The sequence below is a fragment of the Lithobates pipiens genome, unplaced genomic scaffold (assembly GCF_037356315.1).
Source record: "Lithobates pipiens isolate NorthernLeopardFrog02 unplaced genomic scaffold, aLitPip1_a1.2 Scaffold_25, whole genome shotgun sequence".
Classification (NCBI taxonomy): Eukaryota; Metazoa; Chordata; class Amphibia; order Anura; family Ranidae; genus Lithobates; species Lithobates pipiens.
The window spans coordinates 11,740,679-11,753,354 of NW_027507787.1; positions in this window are offsets into that span (position 1 = coordinate 11,740,679).

A 12,676-nucleotide genomic window follows, 5' to 3' on the forward strand; every position below is an offset into this window, starting at 1 on the left:
AATTTGTCTTTCCACTCTTCATTAACCTACTTTCACACTGGGGCGGAAGAGCGTCGGCGGTGCTTTACCGTCGTTCTAGCGGCCGAAAAAGGGCTAAAATCCCTTTGCTGACAGTTTCACGGAGCTGCCCCATTGATTTCAATGGGCAGGGGCACTTTAGGAGCGGTGTATACACTTTTTTTACCGTTCTACATGCGCACCGGGCTTTCATACTGGAGAGACAGGAGAGGCTCTTTACAGGGACTATTTTTATCACTGTATCGCCTATAAAGCGCCTCAGTGCGAAAATAGCCTTAAAAACAACCTTTTGCCTGGAGTTCCACTTTAAAATTAGCTTGGGTTGGGGCAAAGAACTGGTAAATTATGAGAGGTGAAAACAGGATGGTGATAATCTCAGCTGGTCCCCATTATCCTAACAGAGCTAATCAGGCTCAGCTGCAGGTGCTTTAAATACAACTTCCCCAGGCAGTGTAATGTTCTTCATGTGCACCTTGGAGAGGGTGTAAGGTGAGAATGAGAATGAGAATGAGAATGAGAATGAGAATGAGAATGAGAATGAGAATGAGAATGAGAATGAGAATGAGAATGAGAATGAGAATGAGAATGAGAATGAGAATGAGATGTGTATTATTTTTATGCTGTTTAGTCATTTTATATGAGTCCAGTTTAGTAATATCTGCTGTGTTGGGTATGGGGGGGTCATATTGATTGGTCCTTATTAGTAATTGCACTGATCTGGATCTGTTCTGAAATCTCCATAGTCAATGTGCTGAGCAAATGTTAAATTCTTTCACCTGATCCATATTTTAGGTCTCTTGAGTATGTTTGAGCTATGAGTACTTCAAGATCCTGATGCAATTGTGTCAGTCTTGTTGAGGTAACCATGAGTGTGTAAATGGCATAAATCCTTGTTATTGGGTATAGTGTTTCTATAGGCTGTTGGTGGGACAAATGGCATTAATGGGTGCCTGGTATGAATAATTCCCTATGTTCTGGGGGCTCTTCTGGAGCCTGATGTGTTGGTATAGTCCTGCTATTGTCTTGCATCTATCTGTTAGACTCCATTCACACTTGTGGGACTTAAATTAACACTTACTGGTACTGTTGCATCTAAGCAATGCAGGCACCTCCTTTAACATTGTGACTGAGTTGCACTGATCTGAGAGCTGGTAAGCAGCATTCCTCATTGGGGATGTCGGCACTGACCATCTGTGCCCTCATCCGTGAAAGAAAATGACTTCTGTACAAAACTTTATAACTAAAAATCCTATCCTCACTGCATCCATGGCGAAGGGGCTGCTACTCCACCTGTCTTGTCTGCCTCCACCACATAGTGCCAATCTGCTGCTGGCTTTGGGTGCTTCAGGGGAGCTACAGGCTGTAAGTGGTTTCTCTCAACACTTTAACTGCAACATCTGCAGGGCAGCTTGTGGTGTTGAAAAATGGACTTGCTAGATCAAGTGAAAATAGCCTGGGGGGGAGGGGAAAATAATGCAGCTATCACATCTTGTAGGCTGCAATATGTATTTGTGTTGGGGGTTTCCCCCCACCCCCCCCCCCCCCTTTTTTTTTTTTTTCTTTTTTTTTTTTTTTTATCTGCTTAAAGTGGTATTGTGCTGCTGAAAGATTATAGCCATCTTTTTGTCCTGAAAATGCTATTTGCTTAATTCGTCATTCTAGTCCACTGGCCTTATTTGGCTATACAAACAGGTACTCTGAACACTGAGATGCAAAAAATCAATCTCTTATTAAAGTGTGTGCTTTGCTTGGATGGAGATGAGTAGAATTGGCATCCAAGATGTGATTGACGTGTGGAGCCTGATCTTCCATGGAGCATGTGAACTTAAGCAGTGGCCCCTGAAGCTGGCCACCTGTGTCCTTGTCAATCATGGGTCATCTGTCAATGAGCTTCCACCACTGACAGATGAATGTAAAGATGAAGCATTCTGGCAATAGAAAAATAAAGGTGCAGGGTCCATACCAGGCCCTTTGGGTCTGGTATGCATTTTATGGGGAACCCCATGCCAAATAAAAAAAAAAAAAATTGCATAGGGTCCCCTCCAAAATCCATACCATATGCTTATGCGAGCATTCTCCTCCCTTGAGTTCTGGCCTGTGGAACACAGGAGGAGGGTGGGGACTTCCGGCTTGCATGGACGCCGGATCCATGGCAGTCCTTCTCTTTAAAAAAAAAAAGCCACAGCAAGCGGACAGTCCTGTTCCACAGCAGCATGATGCTCCAGGTGGCAGTGGTGCGGCTCAGATAGGTGGACACTGGGCTGCCTTTCACCTGGTGGGGGTGATGGACTCCATGCCAGCACCAATTCCTCCCCACTAGTGAGATAGGATTCACATGACTCTTTAGCCTGCATCCCATCAGTGGCTGGGTTTCTGACAGCAGCTTGTATAGGTGCCTTTCGTCTCAGCCCAAAGAACCGTAGAAGTTGGGAATCTTTTTTTTTTTTTTTTTTTTTTTTTTTTTTAAGCCCTTTAGTAAACCATGTATTGATAAATTCTCTGACTCATGGCCCGCTGCTTAATTAACTATTTTGTCACCAAGACTTCGAAATGGTCAATCGGTTCTGAAAAGTTGGAATTTGTTAGACAATAATTTAAACAAAATTTTTACTATTTCATTCAGATACATCAAAATAACCAAACGTTCATCCAAATTTGTATTCGGACTGAAACAAATTGCACTTTTCTGAAATACTAGATGTTCAATAGTTGCTTAACTACAAGTGTGTGGGGCATCAGTGACAGCCAGGCAACTAGAATTTTTAGGCCATTTAAATGTTGAGACAGATCTCCTCTTTAATGTGTAGTTTTTTTTTTTTTTTTTTTTTTTTTTTATTTCAGATGTTTATCCAACTGGTTCTGGTGCTGTCCATAGCGTCTCCTATTGAAGGTATGCGTTATTACAAATTTTTATAGAGATTCTGTATTGTCTGGAAAGGGCCATGGTTAGATTTGGGAGAGGGCACACTAATCTCAGTTTTGGTACTTTTAATTTCCATAAAGGTACCGCCAACCAAACCTCTCCTTCTGGAAAGCAGAAAAGGATTATTCTGTCTGGGTTTTATTGCCATCTGTGTCCCTACTGGGGAGTTGCTGAGTAGCAGGGCGGTAGCTTAAAGGGTAACTCCATTTTCGTGGGGTAGAAGAAAATTAATATAAAGAATATACCATTGCTACACAAGTTGCATAGTAGGTGAGGTTGTAAGACTTAAGTCCAACCTGTGTGTGTGTTTTTTATTTTTATTTATTTTTTCTCTAGTCGTCTGTCCAGGACAGCACTAGAGAGATAGGCTCCACCTCCAGAGGCAGAAAACACAAACCAGATCTTTAAAGGGCGGTCTCCGTCCCTTCCCCTTCAGTCTTTGTGTTTCCTCCACCGGAGGAGGAGGCTGGATCAGGAGCTCCCCTTCCCCTGACGGTGGGATAGCCCATAAGAGACGGGGAAGGAGTTCGGATTACCTGTTGGTAAACGGACGTTTTTGAAGTCCTCCGGTCGGGTTGACTGCAGCTTCGAACCGGCGTTCTCCTTCTGAAGCCCGGGGAGGGCGTTCGTTTCCCCGCCTGACAATAGGTTCTAAATTGGCGCGAAGTCAGGCGGGGGGCGGGCACAGGCTTCGAGTTCCGGCCTGTGCATCACAGGAGGAGGATAGAGGACTTCCGGCAATCCACTACCGGTTCCGGGTCGCGCGGCGAGCGTGGACGTTCGGGACTTTGGCGGCTATTATAAAAAGCCGCAGCCACGAGGCGTTCGCGCTTTATCGCCATTACGAAGGAAAACCTCCAGGCGGTTAAGCGCGTGCTTCAAGCGTTCGTGCTGCATCGCTTCATCACAGTTACGAGGGGAAGCCTTCAGGCGTGCTCTGAACGAAATGGATGCAGTGGAGAGTGGCAGTGGAGCCGAACCAGCTCAGGTAGGCAAACACAGAGGTGTCTTGTACCTACAGGGCTGGGAGAGAGGGGGGGGGAGTAGTGGACTAATCAATGCAAAGGCATTTTGAAATGGTCCAGGTGTATTTTTCCTCCCTCCCTCTCTCTCTCAAACAGGATCCGGACTAAAGAGTCTTGCGAATCCTGTTAGCGGTTGGTGGGGTGCACATAGGTGTTTGGTGAAGGCGTCCTATTTTGCTAAAGGTTTCGCTGACGTTGGCTTGTTTGTTTTTTCCCTTCCTTCTCTCCTTCTCTTGCCTTAGGCTCTGCCCAAAGAACCAGAGAGGTCAGGGGGGGAAGAAGAGATGTCCTTCATGTATGGCTAAATTAAAAGGATGGTCTAAGCCCCTTTGTAAACCATGCATAGACAAATTGGTCTATAAGGAAGCTTGTAAGGATTTGATTTCTGGAGTACAGAAAGAAATGGAATCCATCAAAGCAATGTTAGCGAACCTTGAAACCCCAAAACCAGCCGCAGTCCCCTCTGCTTCCACCCCAGTTGTAGGTGACGAATCAGAGGAGGAGGAACTTGATTCTCTGGATGGCCTAAGTGAGGCGGCATCATCCAGAGATGTTCCTGTTCAAGGGTCAAGCTCTCCCAGATACAGGCTCTCACTCGAGGAGGTTGATGCCTTACTGGGGGTAATTTATGAGACGCTCGAAATCAGAGAGGAGCCAGTCTCCCTGTCCTTGCATGACCGGATGTATCAGACCCTTAAAACTGATTCAGTTAGGGTCTTTCCGGTTCATAGCACACTGATAGACTCAATCGAAAAAGAGTGGGAGGAACCAGAGAAAAAGTTATTTTTTCCTAAAAGCATGAAGCGGAGATTCCCCTTCAGCGAGGACCCCTCTTGTGTTTGGAATAAAGTGCCCAAGGTAGACGCAGCTTTTTCCCAGTGTGCAAAGTCAACAGATCTCACCTTTGAGGACATGGGTGTTCTAAAGGAACCCATGGATAAAAGGATGGAAGTACTGTTAAAGAGGTCATGGGAAGTAACCATGAATAACTTAAAACCTGCAATGGCCACGACAATAGTGGCTCGCAACTTGGAGGTCTGGCTGGAACAATTACAGGGCCACTTGGAAGGGGGGACCTCCAGAAAGGAAATTCTGGATTCCCTTCCTATGCTACATAAAGCAGCAGGCTATATAGCAGATGCCTCTGCGGAGTCTGTTAAATTGTCAGCCAGGACCGCTGCCCTCGTAAATTCATCACGTAGGGCACTTTGGCTGAAGTCTTGGTCGGGAGACTCAGCCTCAAAAGTGAGGTTATGTGGCATCCCCTTTGAGGGAGACCTTCTGTTCGGACAGGATCTTGAGAAAGTCCTGGACCGTACTGCAGACAAGAAAAAGGCTTTTCCTGTCAAACCTAAGAAGACTACAGGCAAACGCTTTTTTCGTCCTCAAAGACAGGGACAGTCACAAGGACAGACCTCTAAGGAGTCAACCCCTAAGAAACAGTGGATGGGAGGAAAACAGAAAAGCAATCTCTTTTCCTCTTCTAAAAAAAACACTAAATCCCAGTGACGCGGTTCCTGTGGGGGGGAGACTGGGACAGTTCCTCCCACAGTGGGAATACACTACTCCAAGTCCTTTTATCCGGAGGATCATCAGGGAGGGTTACAAAATACAGTTCACACACGTCCCACCTGCAAGGATGTGTCTGACCAAACCTCCCAAAGACCCCCAGAAAGCGTCAGCTTTGCTGTCGCAAATTGGCGATTTAATAGATCAGAGGGTTCTAGTGCCAGTTCCGCCACAGGAAATAAATCAGGGTTTCTATTCACACGTGTTTGTAGTAAGGAAACCGTCAGGCAAATTCCGGTTGATCTTGAATCTGAAGTTGCTGAACAAGTGGGTAACTTACAGGAAATTCCGGATGGAAACAATTTTTACAGTGAGATCAGTACTCCCTCCAAATTGTTTCATGGCCTCTCTCGACCTAAGGGACGCGTATCTTCACATCCCGATTCGAGAAGACTCTCAAAAGTATTTGAGGATAGCGATTCTTTGGGGAAGTCAGATTCGATACCTCCAATTCAGGGCTCTGCCTTTCGGTCTGTCTTCTTCCCCCAGGATTTTCACCAAGGTCCTGGCAGAAGCATTGGCTCCCCTAAGACTGAAAGGGATCGCTGTCATACCGTACTTGGACGACCTTTTATTCTTTGCCCCCTCAAAGCTCCAATTGCAGGGAAATCTGAGGGTAGCTATCTCTTGTCTAAAAAGGTTGGGGTGGTTGATAAACCAAGAGAAGTCACACCTGATACCAACACAGGTCTTACAGTATCTAGGTTTTCTGGTGGATTCAGTGTCACAGAAAGTCTTCCTCACGGAGGAAAAAGTGATAAAGGTGAAAGACATGGTAACCTTCCTGCAGTCCAATCAGACAATTTCCATCAGGTCAGCTATGGCAGGGTTGGGCCTATTGGTGGCAACAATCCCTGCAGTTCCTTGGGCAAGAGCTCATTTCAGGTGTCTCCAGGCCAATATTCTGGGCAGTTGGGACGGGACACAAGAGTCCCTGGACAGGACTATCCATCTATCCTCAAAGACCAAAAGGTCTCTTTGGTGGTGGAAGAGAGAAGAGAACCTAGTACGGGGTCTTTGGTGGTCTCCTCCAGTGTCTGTTCGCATCACCACGGATGCCAGTGCTTGGGGCTGGGGGGCCCACTTGGGGTCGAAGGTAGCCCAAGGATGCTGGGGGAAGACACAGTCCCAGAGGTCAGCCAATTGGAGGGAGTTGCAGGCAGTCTGGGAAGCCTTAAGGGTGTTCGCCAGGGATCTGAAGGACCACCATGTACAGGTCCTTTTGGACAGTATAGTGACGATTTCCTACCTAAACAAGCAGGGAGGAACAAGATGCCCGTCCTTGATCAAACTAACAAGTACGATCATGCATTGGGCAGAAGAAAACCTAAAATCGCTTTCAGCGGTCCATCTAAAAGGGGTGGACAACCACCTGGCGGACTTTCTGAGTCGACACCGGGTGTATGAATCAGAATGGTCACTAAACAGGGAGATTTTCCAGATGTTAGTGCGCAAATGGGGTCTTCCGGAAGTGGACTTGTTCGCCAGGAAAGCGAACACCCAGGTCCCAGTATACTTTTCCCTAGAGAGGGAGGCAGGGGCAAAAGGGATAGATGCTTTGGCACAAAGCTGGGCTTTTCACATTTGCTACGCCTTCCCCCCCCATTCAAGTTAATTCCTCTAGTCCTGAGGAAATTTTTGCAGGAACAGACCACATTGATACTAGTGGTTCCGTACTGGCCGAAGAGACCATGGTTCTCGGTGCTGCTGGGCCTGACAGACGAACCTCCCCTCATACTGCCCGAGAGAGAGGATCTGCTGTCTCAGGGTCCAGTTCTGCTACAAGAACTACAGACCCTAAAGTTATCAGCCTGGCGTCTGGAGAGTCTCTTGAAGTCTAAGGGACTCTCAGATAGGGTAATTAAAACACTTCTTGCTAGTAGGAAGAAGGTAACCCAAGCAATTTATGTTAAATACTGGAAAGTTTTTTGTTCATGGTTGGACACTAAAAAGGTGTCTATAAGTATCCCGACAGTCTTGGAATTTTTACAAGACGGTGTGGATAAGGGGCTGGCCATTAGTACCTTAAAGGTACAAATTACGGCCCTGTCTGTTTTTTTTGGATCAACCTCTGGCGATGGACCCGCTAGTTAGCAGGTTCTTTAAGGGGTTGACAGGATTAAACCTGTTCCTTTCAAAATTTTACCCAAATGGGACCTGTCAATTGTGTTACAGGGATGGGTAAAAAAGTCTCTGGAAGAAGAACCTTCCTTGAGATGGATCACGCTTAAAACGGTGTTCCTAGTGGCTATTTCCACAGCCAGACGCATTAGCGAGCTTCAGGCACTTTCGGTGAAAGAGCCGTTTTTACAAATTTTTGAGGATAGGCTGGTGTTGCGCACGGACCCTGGGTTTTTACCCAAAGTAGTGACAAAATTCCACAGAACACAGGAAATTGTTTTGCCTTCGTTCTGTGGGTCTCCCACTAATCCTAAGGAGGTTGAGTTCAGCCAACTGGATGTGAGAGCCTGTGTCTTACAATATCTGGAGATGTCAAAAAACATTAGAAAATCAGATGCATTATTTGTTTTACATGCGGGTAAAAAATTGGGGTCACAAGCTTCAAAAAATACAATTGCAAGGTGGATCAAACAAGCTATTGTAGAAGCCTACAAAGGAATGAAAATGGAATGTCCTTTTTCCCCCATGGCTCACTCCACACGGGCGCTATCGACCTCATGGGCAGAGCGAGCTGGAGCAACACCAGAACAAATTTGTCGAGCAGCAACTTGGTCAAGCTACTCGACGTTTATGAAGCATTACAGATTGGACCTTATCTCAGCGCAAGACCAGGCGTTTGGGAGAAAGGTCCTTCAAGCGGTAGTCCCCCCCCCCTAATCTGGTAAGTTCTCGTTGATCCTCTCTAGTGCTGTCCTGGACAGACGACTAGAGAAAACGAGAGTTAGACTTACCGGTAACTCTGTTTCTAGGAGTCGTCCAGGACAGCATGGATTCCCTCCCTATATGCTGTTATAATGCTGGACAAGTGTTTTTGTCGTTACAGAAGCCGTTTCCGGGGAAGTTCTCGTTTACAAGACTGAAGGGGAAGGGACGGAGACCGCCCTTAAAAGATCTGGTTTGTGTTTCCTGCCTCTGGAGGTGGAGCCTATCTCTCTAGTGCTGTCCTGGACGACTCCTAGAAACAGAGTTACCGGTAAGTCTAACTCTCGTTTTTTGCGCCAAGTGTCTTATTAAACGCCCTTCTGTGGAAGTTTTATCCCTATTGTGGGGTCACCAGTATTGTATTTGTGACTTGAAATCATGTCTCTTCTCCAGAGAGTTCAGAGCTCGTAACCTTTCCTCATAACGAATGTCCTCCAGTCCCTTTATTACCTTATCACCCAAATGCATTTTCCATTTTTGCACATTAAACCTCATTTGCCATCTAGTTGCCCACCACATTCCTTTGTTCAGATCTTCTTGCAAGGTTTCTGCATCCTGTGGAGAAGTTATTGCCCTGCTTGGCTTGGTATTGTCAGCAAATGCAGAAATTGAGCTGTTTACCCCATCCTCCAGGCCATTTACGAACTAATTAAATGGGATTGGTTCATGTCAACGGACCTTACTTTGTACAATAAATGATTATGGGTAACTGTATCAAATGATTTTGCAAAATCCAGATACACCACGTCTACAGGCCTTCCTTTACCTAGATGGCAGCTCATCTCCTCATAGGTTAATAGTTTGATTTGGCAAGAACGAAATTCATGCTGATTACTGCTAATGGTAACGTTTTCATTACTAAAATTGTGTGGGGGTGTGTGTGTGGGGTATTTTTTTTTTTTTTTGTATCCTCTTCCAGGACAGCCTCTGAGATGTAGGGCTCCTCCCTCCGGGACAGGAAACGCGTCAACCCAATCAAATAAAAGGTGTGGTCCTCCAGGCCCTCCTCAGTCTTTTAAAAATTTTATTCTTTTTGTGTTTCATGCCGGATGGGAAGGAGCACGTCGGAACTAGTAAGGGGAGCTCCTTCTTCTCAGGGGTTTGTCCTGGGGGGAGCACCTGGTGGACCTGACCCTTCGCATCCCTCGGTCCGTTCGGAGGGAGGAGAGGGTAGCTATCGGTCCCCGCTGCCATTTAACGTTGGGAGAGAACGGGACCCCGATGGGCGGCAATCTCCCCCTCTATAGCGCTAACCGCTCGTACCTGGTCGGTCGGATGGCGGGCAAGAGACGTTCGGGTACTGTAAGCGGTGCGTTCATAAGGAATGCACGGTGTGAGGGGCGGAGTTTTTGCGTTCCGGCATCTGGAAGTGGGAGAGACGCACTTCCGCCAGATTCGCGTCATCTGGGGGCGCCGCAGGACCTGTTCCAGTCCTTTGGGTGTGGCTACAGGGTTACCTGGAGCAGTGTGAAGGCTCAGTCTGAGTAAGACACTGGAACCATGGAGGGTGCAGTTGTGCAGGTGGACTCCGGTTCGACAGGCTCCAGCACCTCTCAGGTAAGCTTGGTGAGGGCAGACCAGGACTTACACTAGGGGGTGGAGGGGTCACTCTGACCTTAGTACCCTCCCGGGGTGGGGAACCTGCTGGTGAGGGGGGGCACTTCCTAGGCAGACCCTAGAAGCGCAGTGGTGTGGTCAGGGGTGGTATTTTTAATGGGACCCTGTTTTGTTTTGTATGTAGGTCAAACAGGACAGAGCCCAGATACCTTTGCCCAGAAGGAAATGTGCTGTGTGTGCTGTGTGTGCTGTATGTGTGTGGCTAAGTTAGGCACCAGTTGGGAGAAGCCGCTTTGCCCGGATTGTGTCAGTAGCCTGGTGAAAGAGGACTCAGTGGCAGCTTGCCACAAGGTTTTGCCGTCCGTAAAGGATGAGATAGCATCCACCTTCCAGTCATTCAAGAACATGGATAGGATGCAGGGTCCTTCGGTCTCTTTACCCAGGGCCGTGAGTATGCCCTCCTTGTCTGAACCAAGTCAGGAGGAGGAGGTGGATAAGGAGAGGTTACCTAGGTCATTAGCCTCCTCTAGGACAGAATCTACTTCTGAGTCAGAGGGGGAGGAAGAATCCATTAGATCAGCCAGATACAAGCTGTCTTTGGACGATGTGGGTGACCTCCTCAAGGTAATATATGACACTTTGGAGATCAGGGAAGAACAGGTCCAGCTTTCAAAAGGCGACATGATGTATCAGGAGTCGAGTGTGCTGAAAGACAGGGTATTCCCCCGTCCATAAATCGCTGACTGAGGCGATTCTGCTGGAGTGGGAGCAACTGGAAAAAAAGGCTTTTTTTTTTTTTTTTTTTTTCAGGTAGCCTTAAAAGGAGGTTCCCTTTTGAGACGGATGCGGTGCATCCCTTGAACAAGGTTCCCAAACTTGATGCTCCCTTGGCTAAAGTCTCTAAAAAGACAGATTTGGCCTTTGATATAGGTTCACTCAGGGATCCCATGGATAACAGGGGAGATGTGCTGCTTAAGAGGGCCTGGGATGCCTCTTCCATTGGGCTTAAGCCAGCCTTAGCAGCTACCTGTGTGGCCAGAAACTGAGTGTTAGCTTACAGTTACAATCGCATATTTCAGCGGGCACTTCCAGGCAACAGCTGTTGAAGTCCTTTCCTCTACTGTTCAAGGCATTGGGGTTTTTGGCCGATGCCTCTACACAATCAGTCAAATTGGCTGCTAGATCTGCAGCACTACTGAACGCTGCCAGAAGGGCCGTTTGGCTTAAAACCTGGTCAGGCAATGCAGCTTCAAAATTGAAGCTATGTGGATTACCATTTTCAGGGGACTATGTGTTCGGGCCTGGCCTACAAGAGGCGTTAGAGCGCACGCAGGATAGGAAGAAAGATTTCCCAGAAAAGAAAAAAGAAACCTGCAGGAAAGGGAGGTTTGCCCCAAAAAACATTGGACGGGTCACAAGGGAAGGGGCAGAGGAGGAATCTTATTCAACCCGCCACTAAAACCCAGTTCCTCCTGCGTCCCGGTGGGAGGAAGACTGGGGAAGTTCCTTCCACAATGGGATACTTCGACCGAAAGCCCGTTCATACGAGATGTAATAAGGAACGGCTACAGGTTGGAGTTTGGTTCAGTTCCCCTCCCAAATTTTCAGGTAACCAGGTTACCAAGGGACCAAGAGAAGGCAAAGGCTCTGGGTCTTCTCCTGGGGGATCTGGTGGACCAAGAAGTACTGGTGCAGGTGCCTCCGGAGGAGCGAGGCTTGGGGGTTTACTCCCACGTATTCGTGGTAAAGAAACCTTCGGGAAAGTTCAGGCTGATACTGAATCTCTGCCCCTGAACAGGTTCATAAAATACAAGCGGTTCCGTATGGAGTCAATCTTCTCGGTAACCAAGTTTCTGTTTCAGGGTTGTCATATGGCCACCGTAGATCTCAGGGATGCATATTTGCATATCCCGATTCATCTGGCGTCCCAGAGGTTTCTCAGGTTGGCGGTGAGGATGTTACACCTCCCAGTTTTGCGCTCTCCCTTTCGAGCTTTCAGCTTCGCCAAGGATCTTTACAAAGGTTCTGGCAGAGGCACTGGCCCCATTAAGGCTCAAGGCTATAACAGTGATTCCATATCTGGACGATCTACTGTTCATAGCCCAGTTGGCCCAACAGCTGCAGAAGGATGTGCAGGAGGCCTTGGGTTTCCTGTGCTCACTGGGGTGGCTGATAAACCAGGAAAAATCCAGGTTGACCCCCCTCACAGGAAGTCCTGTATTTAGGATACAGGATTTCTTCGGTGGAGATGAGGGTATTTCTTCCTGCGGAGATCATCAAGCTAGAGCAGGCGGTAGCCCAGCTTCAATCAGGTCAGGAAGCCCAGGTCAGGGAGGTTGAGTCCTGGGGTTGATGACATCATGCGTTCCAGCGGTGGCCTGGGCAAGGCATCAGCGCCCTTTGCAGAGACTTATGCTCCGTTATTGGGATGGCAGGGAGCAGAGTTTGGATCAAGTTATGCCCCTATCCTCTGCCTTCAGGAGGTCTTTGTGGTGGTGGCAGGCCCAGGTCAACCTGGACAAGGGTCTTTCCTGGTCCCCACAAGCTACGGTGGTGATCACGACCGATGCCAGTGCACTGGGTTGGGGTGCCCACCTAGAGGGAATCTTAGCCCAAGGTACCTGGTTGAATCTAGAGGCAGGTCGTTCCTCAAACCAGAAGGAGCTTCTGGCAGTTTGGAAGGCTATAGAAACCTTCCAGT